Source organism: Coffea eugenioides, chromosome 9, assembly GCF_003713205.1.
Source record: "Coffea eugenioides isolate CCC68of chromosome 9, Ceug_1.0, whole genome shotgun sequence".
Classification (NCBI taxonomy): domain Eukaryota; kingdom Viridiplantae; phylum Streptophyta; class Magnoliopsida; order Gentianales; family Rubiaceae; genus Coffea; species Coffea eugenioides.
This window is the reverse complement of record NC_040043.1, coordinates 36,303,220-36,315,578: the sequence shown is the minus strand read 5'-3', so window position 1 is coordinate 36,315,578 and position 12,359 is coordinate 36,303,220. Positions and strand designations below refer to the sequence as shown.

The 12,359-nt window shown below is 39.0% G+C and overlaps 1 long non-coding RNA gene across 1 annotated transcript; it reads left to right on the top strand.

Moving 5' to 3' along the window:
• Positions 1 to 8,399: 8,399 nt before the first annotated feature.
• On the top strand, positions 8,400 to 11,439 carry LOC113783812. The gene is made up of 2 exons (XR_003469987.1): positions 8,400 to 8,660; positions 11,253 to 11,439. It is a non-coding gene; the product is annotated as an uncharacterized LOC113783812 (long non-coding RNA).
• Positions 11,440 to 12,359: the final 920 nt, after the last annotated feature.

Genomic DNA, 12,359 nt, shown 5'->3' with positions numbered 1-12,359 from the left:
TTTGGTCAAAGTCCCCAACCAATGGTGTCATGACACTTGACTCTTCTTAAGTTTATTCTTATCCCTTTGTCTACCAAAGTTAACCTAGATAACTATTCTCTAATTATCTCCTCACACCCTGTAAAATGATATCCCTTAATATGAAACTTAACCTAGTCGTCAAAATTTTATCGCACTTACCACGCTAGCGGGTCCCACGCCCTTAATACATTGCCAAATTAGTCCGAACTAACTTATACTAGAAAATATTTTGAAAAACTATATTCACTTATAAAATCTCTGAAAAATTAATATAATAAGGTTAAATGAAGAAAATGCATGCGATAAAATAAAATAAAATATTCTAAAATAAAGAAAATTTACGGATCCTCACACTCTCTCCCCCTTAAAGAAATTTCATTTCTCGAAATTTTCTTAGCACTCGGATCTATAAAATCTAACGTAAATGGCGGATTGTACCTTCTACGTGCTCAGACGGGTTAGGGGTTTGATGTGACTCTAGGGAATACACCCGAGCCAACACCTTCGGTCCAGTCCCTTCTCCCTTCGACTGGTTAGAGTTAGTCTTGGTTGATTGTCGATTTCCACTCCCTTCTCGAGATCGGCTTGGGCAATTAGCGATTTGATGATCTGCACTCCCGCAACGTAGACATTTTCTTCCTTTCTTCCAACAGACATCCTCCGTGTGATTCGGCTTTTCCATAGTACCCGCAGGGACCATGGGAAGCAGAGCCCGAGCCTCTCTGTGAAGCATCACTTGACATTCCAGGAAATCTTAACCCTACAGTTCCCTTTCTGAGCTTGGGAGGTGTACTCGTATCCTCTTGTCCCATGCTACTTCCAGGAATAGTTCTTTTCTTCGCCTGAAAGGTTCTAACTTGCAACCTCGCGCTTTCAACTCGTTGAACTTTTTCCACTGCGTCACTGAAGGCACTCAGTTGGGCTACAGCCAGATCCTTCTGAATCTCAACATTTAAGCTCTGGACAAACCGCCTTATCCTCATTTGCTCAGTCACAATTAGCTCGGGAGCGAATTTCGACAACCTAGTGAACTGGCTCTCATATTCGGCGACAGTCTGAGCTTCCTAGTGAAGCCTAATGAACTCATCTTCCTTATTTTCTTGAATTAAGGGTGAAAAATATTTTGCATTGAACTCTATCATGAAATTCGCCCACGTTCTCGTTGTTTGTGCTCTTTCCCATTTCAATCTTATTACATTCCACCAAGAACGGGCTGTTCCCTCCAGTTAGAAGACAGCAAATGTCACTTGTCTTTCCTCCGTATAGTGCAACGCCGCAAAAATATCAATCATTTTCTCTATCCACCGCTCGGCCACATCAGGGTCTAGTCCTCCAAGAAATTTCGGTGGGGAGAACTTCTAAAATCGTTCGTGGGCCCTATCTTCCCCCTCTATATGGTTACTAGGGTTTCCAGGTTGAGGAGTAGGGTTTTGATCCTGATGCTCGATTACGTGAGTTAAAGATCAGTCATGCGCTGGATAGCCGCAGCTACCTGAACGTTAGGATCCACTCCAGATTCAGGGTTGGGTTCAGGCATTGGTTCCAGATTTTCCACTTCATTCGAGGGTTGCCTACGTCCACGGCCCCCGTCTTGTCCACTACGAGTTCCTTCCATTGGATTAATTAAACTAGGCTCGAGGCACGAATACAAGATACAAACTAGTGAGGTCAGTCAGTCAGACAAACATATAATACGTCCGCATCAATTCAAAAGCAAATATACATATAACACGACTGTATCAAACAAATCACACAGTAACAGTCAGTCAAATACAAGCACTATGGAAGTAAGGGGGTCATTCAATAGTACATACTACGAACTAGACCAAGAGTACAAAAGCAACTAACGAAAAGCTTCCCCCCCCAAGGTTCAATCCGTCATCTACAACAAATCACAATTTATCTCTTAGGCAGGGTTAATCATCCACACATCATATAAAGTTCTGTAGAATCAGATGTCTAATTCGCCCAAGTCATTTCTAACCTAGGCTTTCATCCCTTTTCGTATTTGGGTACAAAAATCTAAAATAAGATAATTCACCACTCGAGCTGGCCAGTTCCAAGAGTAAATCATCTATATTTGTAATTCCTACCTGACATATGTATCTATAGTCTCCAAGTACCAGAATAATGTTTTGAAACCTATAATACACCGTGATTCATAGCTTATGCTCAAAAGAGTACTTAGTCCCTTACACTTATTCAAATGAGCGAGACCACAACACCACTTGGCCCTAAACTCACTCCGTGCAGAAATCACGTGAAACAGCTCTGATACCACTTATGACAGCCCCACCTCACCCTAAGGCGAACCAAAGGGTTCGGCGAACCGCCTGCCCAACTCTCACCGGGACTACGGATTGGGAACAAACGTAAACCCTACCAACCGCTCAAGGAACTTCGAGAAGATAAACATTTAAAACCCAGTTGAGCCGAACTAAAATACATAATCAATCTTTGGTACAACACTCCGACGAAAAATCAAAAAGAAATGGAAGTGCCGCCAGAACTACTAAGCTAATCACATCCTGAAAAACTTGTTCCGAAAGATAATACAGTGCTCGAGTGCTTCAACGACCATTAAAAGAAACGAAACGAAAAACGAAAACAAGCTGCAGATGAACAGTGACTGCCACGTCACAATCCGGCCGGAACCCAATGGAATACAGATAACGTTATATAACTCTAGAGAATAACATTTCCAAACCAAATAAAATGCATGAACATGATTAAACGGTTTTATATACATACGTTTGTAATTTATAAATCAAAAGAAAAATATTTGAATCAAGGTACATTTAAGATTTTTCAACTCCCGAGGAGCTAAACAAAAGAGTATTTACACTAGCTCATTTCATTCTTCAAAACATCAAAGTTCCAAAAGATGGTTTCCTGTAAGGAAAACAAGGATAACGGAACGGGGTGAGCTATAAGTTCAATGAGGTACCAAAACTATAAACAGTAGAAATCATGAGAAAACACTTTTAAGACACATGTACACATCAAATAAGAGAAATGAACGAGCACCACAATTTAAAGGATACAAGTGGCTCTCAGGAGTCAAATCCCCATTGCAATACTTGATCCAACCTTGTTGACCCTCCGTCAACGTTTAATGAAACACACGTCCGTAGACCCCGCTTACGCCAAAATCTCGATCACCAAACATACCCTTTACAGGCACCAAACATACCCTTTACAGGGCCCGAACACCAAACAAGAACAGGAATGGTAATACTCGAATATACCGAAAATCTAGAGTCTCCAATACCCAAAGATTTTCCAGGAACAGGCACCCATGGATTGTCAAATTTTCTCGACCAAGCCCTTGCTGGCTCGATCCAATTGACTCCCCATGATGTTGAGCTCAGATTTAATAGAAAGGTTGTTTGATGCACTTTTAAATGACATTATAACAGGCACAGGTAACAGATTCAAGTATATACAAGAAACAAGTCACACAGGTCAGAGAACGAGTGCGATAAAGTACACACTCGTCTCGTACAAAATAAACAATTGGCAAGGATATTCAATTAGCAATTTGCAAGTACAGATAACCAGTTTAGCAATAATTCAGAGGAGTGGTACACTCACCAGTTAAAGCAAGGATACGTCAAAAGTTTCAACCAAGGTGGGGCTCTAATCACCATGAAACTCTAGAATAACCAAGGTAAACAATTATGGTTCCCACAACCACAAATCCAGAAAATAAAATGCACAAATGAGGCTTGACTACAAGTCATAGATCTCGTCAAATAATTACTCATGCAAGTGTGCAAAACATGATTTTGGGACGAAAAGGTAACATGAAGGCCTAGGGCTCGAACAACCCCAAAAGCCCTTCTTATATATATCCCAAATCAAACCAAACTCAAAGAAATTCAACACTCCCAAAATTTGGACAGCATATCCCCTACATTTCCTTACTTTTCCATTCTGCAAGCAACACCAATGCATCTCAAATCAACCACATACACATCATAGACTATAAAATACACCTTTCAGTACAATAAGCACAACTGAAGCTACATTTATCGGATTGAAACGAATCTTATGGCGTTTCGAAGCCAAAAAATATACCTACATTTCTTATGAAGACTCCAAAGTCAAATCATGCATTTTCATGGTCAAAAATGAAAATCCCCACGAAAACAGAAATCTGCCCGCGAAACAGGGTTCATGGGCAGTCAAGGGTATTTCGGTCATTTTATGGGTTACAGTACTCCGATTGAGCTGAAATTTTGCAAGCAGCTAGTTAACATCATTTACTACAACTTTCATGTTTTAACCTAAGTCTTATTCGGCCTCTAACATGTACTAATAAAGCCATTCGAACAGGGCAGATTGGAACCCTAAAACTGAAATTTTTCGCACAAGCTGAAATTTTCCACAAATAACCGTAATTAACGCACAAGGGATCCATTTAACACAATTTAGAGCCATCAATCCAAGGCCAACCATAATCATCATATGAAAACAGAAAAATCCAAAAAAAAATCAAAAATTTAGCTAACTCCACTTTAATCTATGAAATCTTCCACAATGTAGCATCTATAATAACGATAAGCCACTACTTATCAATTAATTGAAGTAAAGAGGAAGTTTGTAAGCAAAGTACCTTGACACCTCAAGAAAGATAATAAGTTAGGGTTTTTCTTTCCAAAACAACTCCACCAACCTCTTTAATCCTTCCTAGCAAGGAGTTTTTATGGAGTGATTTGTGATATTAATGGTTGGAACTCAAGATTTGGGCTTGGATTTGATGAAACAAGATGAAGTTTTCCTCTCTTTTCTCTCCTCAAAGATTCGGCCAACAAGGTGAAAATGAAGAAACATTTGGTCAAAATTTGATTTTAGTAAAGGTAAAGAATTTTGGTCAAAGTCTTCAACCAATGGTGTCATGACATTTGGCCCTTCTTAAGTTTATTCTTATCCCTTTGTCTACCAAGCTTAACCTAGATAACTATCCTCTAATTATCTCCTCACACCTTGTAAAATAATATCCCTCAATACGAAACTTAATCTAGTCGTCAAAATTTTATCGCACTTACCACGCTAGCGAGTCCCACGCCCTTAATACACTTCCAAATTAACCCGAAGTAACTTATACTAGAAAATGTTTGGAAAAACTATGTTCACTTATAAAATCTCTGGAAAATCAATAGAATAGGGTTAAATGAAGAAAATGTATGCGATATAATAAAATAAAATAAAAAAAATAAAAAAAATTTACGGGTCCTCACACCGGTAAAGGGGTTGATTGGTGGACGGAGATTGAAGTTAAAGTGGTGTACTACTGGACTGGTTACTTTACTTGAAAGTTGACGGAGTGTCAACTACTACTTGATCAAACTATGATGAAACAATGGGAATTTGGCTCTTGAGATCCATCGGTATCCTTATCTTTGAAATAATTATTACTTGTCGTGTTATTGTTTCTTTTTATGAACTTTTACACTCGCTCATTTTAAGAGTTCAAGTTTTATATATGACCAACTTGCTACTTGGGTCTGCATGAAGTTTTGGAACCTCACTGAGCTTTAACTCACTCTATTCTGTTAAATTTTTTTTCCTTACAAGGGGTACGAGCGAGGGCGTGAGACTGGTACAGATTAGCATAGTCTATTTTTTAAATTTTTGCGATTGTATTCATGCTAGTGCTCGATTAGGGTTGAATGTATCTAGAATTCATATCTTTTGTTATATTTGGGATTGTATGAATGTTTGGACTAGAGATGAATGTACATGTATGTTCCAAACTTAGGAACTATTATTCCATTTACGCTTGAGGTTGTGAACTATTTTATTTGACATAAGTGAGCGAGTCCTGGCGAGAGTTGGGCAGGCGGTCCGCGAAACCCTGGGGTACATCCTAGGGGGGGTGGGGTCGTCACAGATGGTGTCAGAACTCTTATCGAACTCGTGTCGGGAGAGGGTTCTCGGACTGTGGTGATTGGCTTGTTAAGTATGGAACAAATGTCTATGGTTGGGGACATTAGATATGTATGTTGGGTAGGAATTTTAAAAGTGGTTGATTTCCTCTTGAGACTAGCTAACTCAAGTAGTGGATTATCATATTTTCGGATTCTTGTACCCGATTACCAAAGAGTGATACCTTTATGATAAGTCGATATCTCGAATAATATTAGGATAAGTCTGGATGGCGAAAGCCAAGATACGGGGAATACGAATAGTCTAGACTTGGGAGATATTGAAGATATTAGTGAGATTTGGGACTCTTATTATTCAAGTGTACATACCTGGTTGTACTTTTTCGAGTTTTGATTAAGTATAGTGCTTGAGGAATACTTGGAGTTGATGTCCCATAAGGTATGTGACCATATATATAAGGAGAGTGTTTTATTTTAAATGTGCTATATTATTTTCATTTTATGATTTAAAATTGCTTTTATCGAACTTTATAGCTCCTTTCTTTTGCTTATATCTATATAGTGTATCGTTTTTCAAAAGAGACATAGATGGTAGGCGAAGTCAGGGGTGTTAGAGTGGTAGAAGGTACGATTCATGTTTCCCATTGTCTGGCTAACATTTTGGCTATGGTAAGACCTGAGAGTTAGAGACGGACATGCAAGAAAAATACCCTGAGTTAGTTACGACTAAATGTATGAATTTCGAGATCGAAAATCTTTTAAAGGGGAGAGAGTGTGACGACTTGAAAATTCACCTATATTTTTCTTATAATACCCTTTTATTTTGAATAAGTTATTTTATAATATCTTTACTACTAAATTACTCCTTCCCTAGTTGTAATAAATAATAAAATCGAGAGTTTTATCTTTACTTTTATAGTTAGGGTAAACTAGAATTTTTGCGTATTTTGGCCGTGTGATCATTTGGTGAGGTATGTGTACTAAATTTGGTGGTTAAGAGTGCGTTTTAGATAAGAGGAAGTGTGTGATTAGAAATGCTAACATAGTCTAGTTTTTGAATTTTTGCGATTGTACTCACGTTAGTGCTTGGTTAGGATTGAATGTATCTAGAATTCATATCTTTTGTTATTTTTGAGATTGTATGAATGTTTGGACTAGAGATGAATGTACATGTACGTTCCAAACTTGGGAACTGTTATTCCATTTACGCTTGAAATTGTGAACTATTTTATTTGACGTAAGTGAGCAAGTCCTGGCGAGAGTTGGGCAGGCTATCCGCTAAACCCTGGGATACGTCCTCGGGGGAGGTATGGTCGTCATAGCAAGAGTTATAAAATAAGAGGGGCTTCACAAGTTTATGCTTTATACAGATTCTTATGTCGGTTTAGTTGTAATCATCTTATTTTAATGACCCACAATGGAAGTACTCCATGGTGGTATGCCATATTAGTTCACTACATCTAAAGTTGTTTTCTGTATTTTGTGTCCATAATTTCAATAGTCTAATCTATTTTTTTATTGTTATTCTTTCTGTTTGACAGGTTGATTTCCGCTTTCTGTGCAATTATTGTGGGTGTCAATAAGCAAGTATACTATTTAATTTATAATTTCTAGGTTCATGTCACTATTTTGCTTTTTAGTTTTTTAGGCGCTTATTGGTTTCAGATTCTCCAATTTGTAATTTGCTTTAGTGCTGATTCTGTATTTGGTTAGTGGTTTTCGTTAGGCAATTTGTAGGACTTGATTTATTTTGCTTCATTCCTTTTTTATCATAACTTCTGTTTGTGGTTGGTGTATATATATTTCCTTTTTCACTTTGATACTTTATACATATACATCGGAAGATTTAGGATTTCAACTACCACAACATAAAAAATCCATCCTCTGTGAGGACTCGAAAATTTTTATTATTTTAAAATCCCTAATTTTGGCTCAATTAATTAATTATTTGGATTTTTGTCACGAATAATATTTTCTAACCTTATTAGACCGAAGTACATGGTTTTATAGATTCGTTATATTTTTAAAGCGCCTCATTTCAAAAAATTATTTTTTTTTAAAAGCTTGTTTAGCGAAAAGTGAAAACGTGTCTAAACACTTTAGCCAATTGGGAGTACAATAAGCTCAAAATTTGAGACCTATACAATGGTCCTAAAATAGACAATTTTAGGTTTAATTATACAAGTGATAGCTAGTGGTACAATCGTTATAAGAATTTTTCAAAGGTTTCAATTTTTATTGCGCCTAAATTAGAAATACGTGTTTGCACGTGCGCGCTTAATTGAGGGATTTTGGAACATTATTTTGGGACAATTAAGAATGGATAATATTTATATAAATGTAAGTACCCTATAGGTTTAGTGCACTAGTGCAACAAACGTAAGAGAAATCGAACACAAAACGCGCGCGTAGGGTACTAGTTATAATTGATTTGACGTATTAAAAGATTTGACGTCAAGCGTCTTTCGTACGCAAAGGCTTCAGAACCGCAGCTTCATTTCAATCTCATTTCATTTCTGCAAAGCTTCATGGACGGCTAGACAGCAAGAGACAACCGAGGCTTCACCATTTCTTTCTTCCAAAACTCATCCAAATCCTTACCAAAACTTCCATAGATTCTTACCAATCTCCACATTCATTTAGCTTTTCACTTGGACGGCAACTTAGCTGCAAAAGGAAGGAGCTATCCACGGTTTCTTCAAGCTTCAAAGGGGCCGAAAAATCTGTCCAAACCAGTCATCAAAGTAGGTACTAGTCAAGCACCTTGAACTTGTCTTATGGAAGTTGATCTATACATTTGAGTTGGAATCTTCACTTTAGTAGCTTGTATTGTTGGAAACGTGGGCTCTATGAACTCCCACTTTGGGTTGATGGCTGTGATGATGTTTGATGATGGTTTTATTGCTGAATTAGAGCTTAAGGAAGTAGATTAAAGGTGTATTGTGGACAGAAACGTTGTTGAACTCTTGAAGTAAAAAGTTCCCATTTTACCCCTGTTCTGTTCGGTCATTTTAATGCAGAAACTGAGGATTTAATGGCCTGATTATGTTGATTACATGTTGCAGAAGTTGTGTACAAAATTTCGTTGGAAAATATTGAGTTTTGGTTGATCAAACGAATTTATTTCAAAAACTAGTAATCTGGAAAACGGTTTCGCCGTAATCCAGACCAGTGTTTGTATTTCGTCCATAACTCCGTACTCCGACGTCGAAATCAAGTGCCGTTAGCGGCATTTGAAACTAGACGTTCCCATGTTTCCAACGGTGTATAATGGACCTTCTGGTTTCGTGTGTGTAAGCCACACCATTCATCTGAAGTCGACTGTCCTGTTTCTCCGTTCTGCCGAAATGATTTGATGATGCTGCAACTTTAGGCTTGATTTTGAACCAGTTGCATGCTGAAACTTAAAACGATTTCTTCTGTGAAGTTGTAGCCCTATGAATCTATTTTCTAACACTATCAACCATTTCCAATTCCAAGTTAAATTGAGGGAGTTATGATCAATACACGGCAACTGCCTCGTTTTTGAAAACCTTAGTTTTGGACAGATTGCCTTAAGGATTTTTCCAAATTTTGGTTGATTGAATGACCACCCTTCCGAGGGTATTTTTCCATGAAATTTGATAGAGAGATACCTTTCATATGGGAGTATTATACTGCAAAATTTGGTGTCAATCCAAGTCCGATTCGACACTTAATGAAAGGTCCAAAGTCAGAACCAAATCTGGAAATTTTGTAACAGTCTTGAATTTCTCCCAACTTTGAGCTATCATATCTGGGTGCTCGAAACTCCGATTCTTGAGCCGCTTGTTCTGTCCAAAACTTTACTTGTACTTCTAATTGAGTTATAAGTTTCAAGGGCCGGTTTACAACGACTGATTTTTGCCGAATTTCCAAAGTTAGCGAAAAACCAACCCCGGCTCAATCCTGGTAATCTAGAACAGCAACTTTAGGCTCATTTTTTGAATACCATCCACTTAGATTCATGGAATGATGTCTTCTAAGGACTTTTAGTACTTTTGAAGACGATTCCAACGGTACCAAATTCATCAAGTTTCGATTAGTAGAAAGAAAGTTATGATTTTTCAAAGATTTGACCAAAAATCGAAAATTCTGGAATTTCAGAGGAAATCCGCGAAGGAACAATTTTACCAGAATCCGGCCTTGAATCCGGCCAGTTTCTGGACGGATTGTCGGCCGGATTGGTGGTCAAATTTGAAAAAAAAGGGAGGTTAGCCACTGCCTCCAATCCGGCCAGGTTCCGGCCGGATTGTGACGTGGCCAACCCTCCTTCGATTTCGATCGTTCGTTTTGCAATCCTTTCGCTCGTACTCAATTCCAACCAATGATTTTAAGGATAATAATCCGATTTTCACTTAAGTCCTACACCCTTTTGAGAATCCAATTTCAAAAACAAGTCAAACGAAGTTTTCAAATATTTCCGAACCTTACCCGTGCCCAATCTTTCTCACCACTTGGGGACCTATAATAATTGTCTACTATTCGATGTTCAGGCACACACGAGGACCTCCAAGAGGACCCTACCGTGGAAGTTTGAACTCTCCCTCCAACCTACTTACTTGCATAACTGGTGAGTGTCAAGTGTATGCCTACTTGAACTCTAAAGTCTTGATTCATGATTGACTTACCTGATTATATGCTCGGTCTATTGGATTTTGAAAAATGGAGTCGAGTGTGTACTTAATCGCACTCGTTCTCATTTGGAACAAATGACTCATGTTTGACATGTTTTGCATGGTTTATATGACCTGAAATACATGTTTGAACCTGTCAAATGCTTGAATTTATGAAATGGTATGCTATGATTGCATACGTCGATGGAGTGAATCTCCTCGACATTTACATGATACACGGGGGACGCCCAAACTCATAGGCCGACCTTGGAACTCGAGCCGGCATGAGCCTGGTCGGGAACCTTGGTGAGCCATGAGAATTACATGATAAGCTTGATCTACTTGAGAGATCTCGCTTGGCATACTCGTGAAGTATCGCCTTATAAGTGTCGTGCGGGCCCGAAGTGGTGTATGGTGGACGGATGAGAAGTAAGTGGTGAATTACGGATATGAAAATATCAACCCGGTTGACGGAGAGTCATCACGGGGAGATATACAAATGACATCGACAAATGTGGAACTTAGCTCCTGAAAGCTTCCATATCCTTGAATTGTTTCTGGTTACATTTTGTCGGCGTTATTACTTACTTGCAAGTGATTACCTGAATTGTTATTTGGGGCTTGTAATTTGAATTATGTGTCTGCATGTGTGTTCTTGGCCTCACGAGCGTTTTTGCTCACCCTGTAGATTTGTTTTCCTTAACAGGTTTGAACTCGGAGGTAAAATGGAGAAGCCCTCTGATGTACTTTTGTTTAGGGCTTGTTATTACTTTTGGTTATGCCTTTGGTTTTGAAATTTTACTTTTGGTATGGAAATGTAACCCTTGGACGAAATGAAATCTGTATTCTGACGTGTGGTTTGGTGAATGGATGACTATTATTAGGTTTGAATACTTCCGCATTTATTGTATTTAAGTTATTGGCTTTTGTTGTGTGGTCCGGCTATAAGTTGAATGGAGTTGCTTGAGTCCTGGCGAGAGTTAGGCAGGCGTCCCGCGGATACCCTTTGGTTCGCCTTAGGGAGAAGTGGGGGCGTCACAGTTGGTATCAGAGCGCTAGGTTAGAGATCTATATGGGGAACATATTAGATACTCTACCCTTAAGACTCGATATGGGATGACTTAGTCATACCTAAAATGAAACTCGGGGCGAACTAGCAACTAAGTTAGTTTTACCTAGAGTGATATTTGGAGACGAATTAGTGATTGGGTAGGCATGCATTACAGGATGTTCAAACTAAATGGAGATTTAAATTCTAACCCAAAAAGGTGCTAATATATTGCAGGGATGAAAAACGGAAATGGAGTTCCTGCAGCTAACGGGAATGGCCTTGCTAATGGCCATATAGCGCCTCCTAGGCCTATCTTCTATCGAGCTTTGGTTGGGGAAGCTCGAGTACGCTACTTTCCATCTGACAGATATCCCCGATGTGCTTGTGGGGTGACTTTTACTTACCCAAACTATGTTGTGCTGGCCTTGGACGACGAGCGTCGTCAGTTGGTGACTGCCAACTTAGACTTACAGGCTGAGGTGGACGAGTTTCGACAGATGGTGAGCGCTCAGGGCGCTCAGGGCTAGTTGATGAGGCTATGGAGGTAGCCCAGGATTCTGAGGAGGATCCGGAGGAGGATCTTGAGGAGGAGGTTCCTCCTGGTAGTCCTGCTGCGGACTAGGTCTAGCTTGATCGACCTCTTTTGACCCTTTTGACTAGTATTAGCAGGGGTGATGCTAAGTGCTGAGGCCATTGTATTTTGCATGACTGTGTGGCCTATTTCTGAGGCACTAGCTTTACTTTAGTCTTCTGTGACTAAAA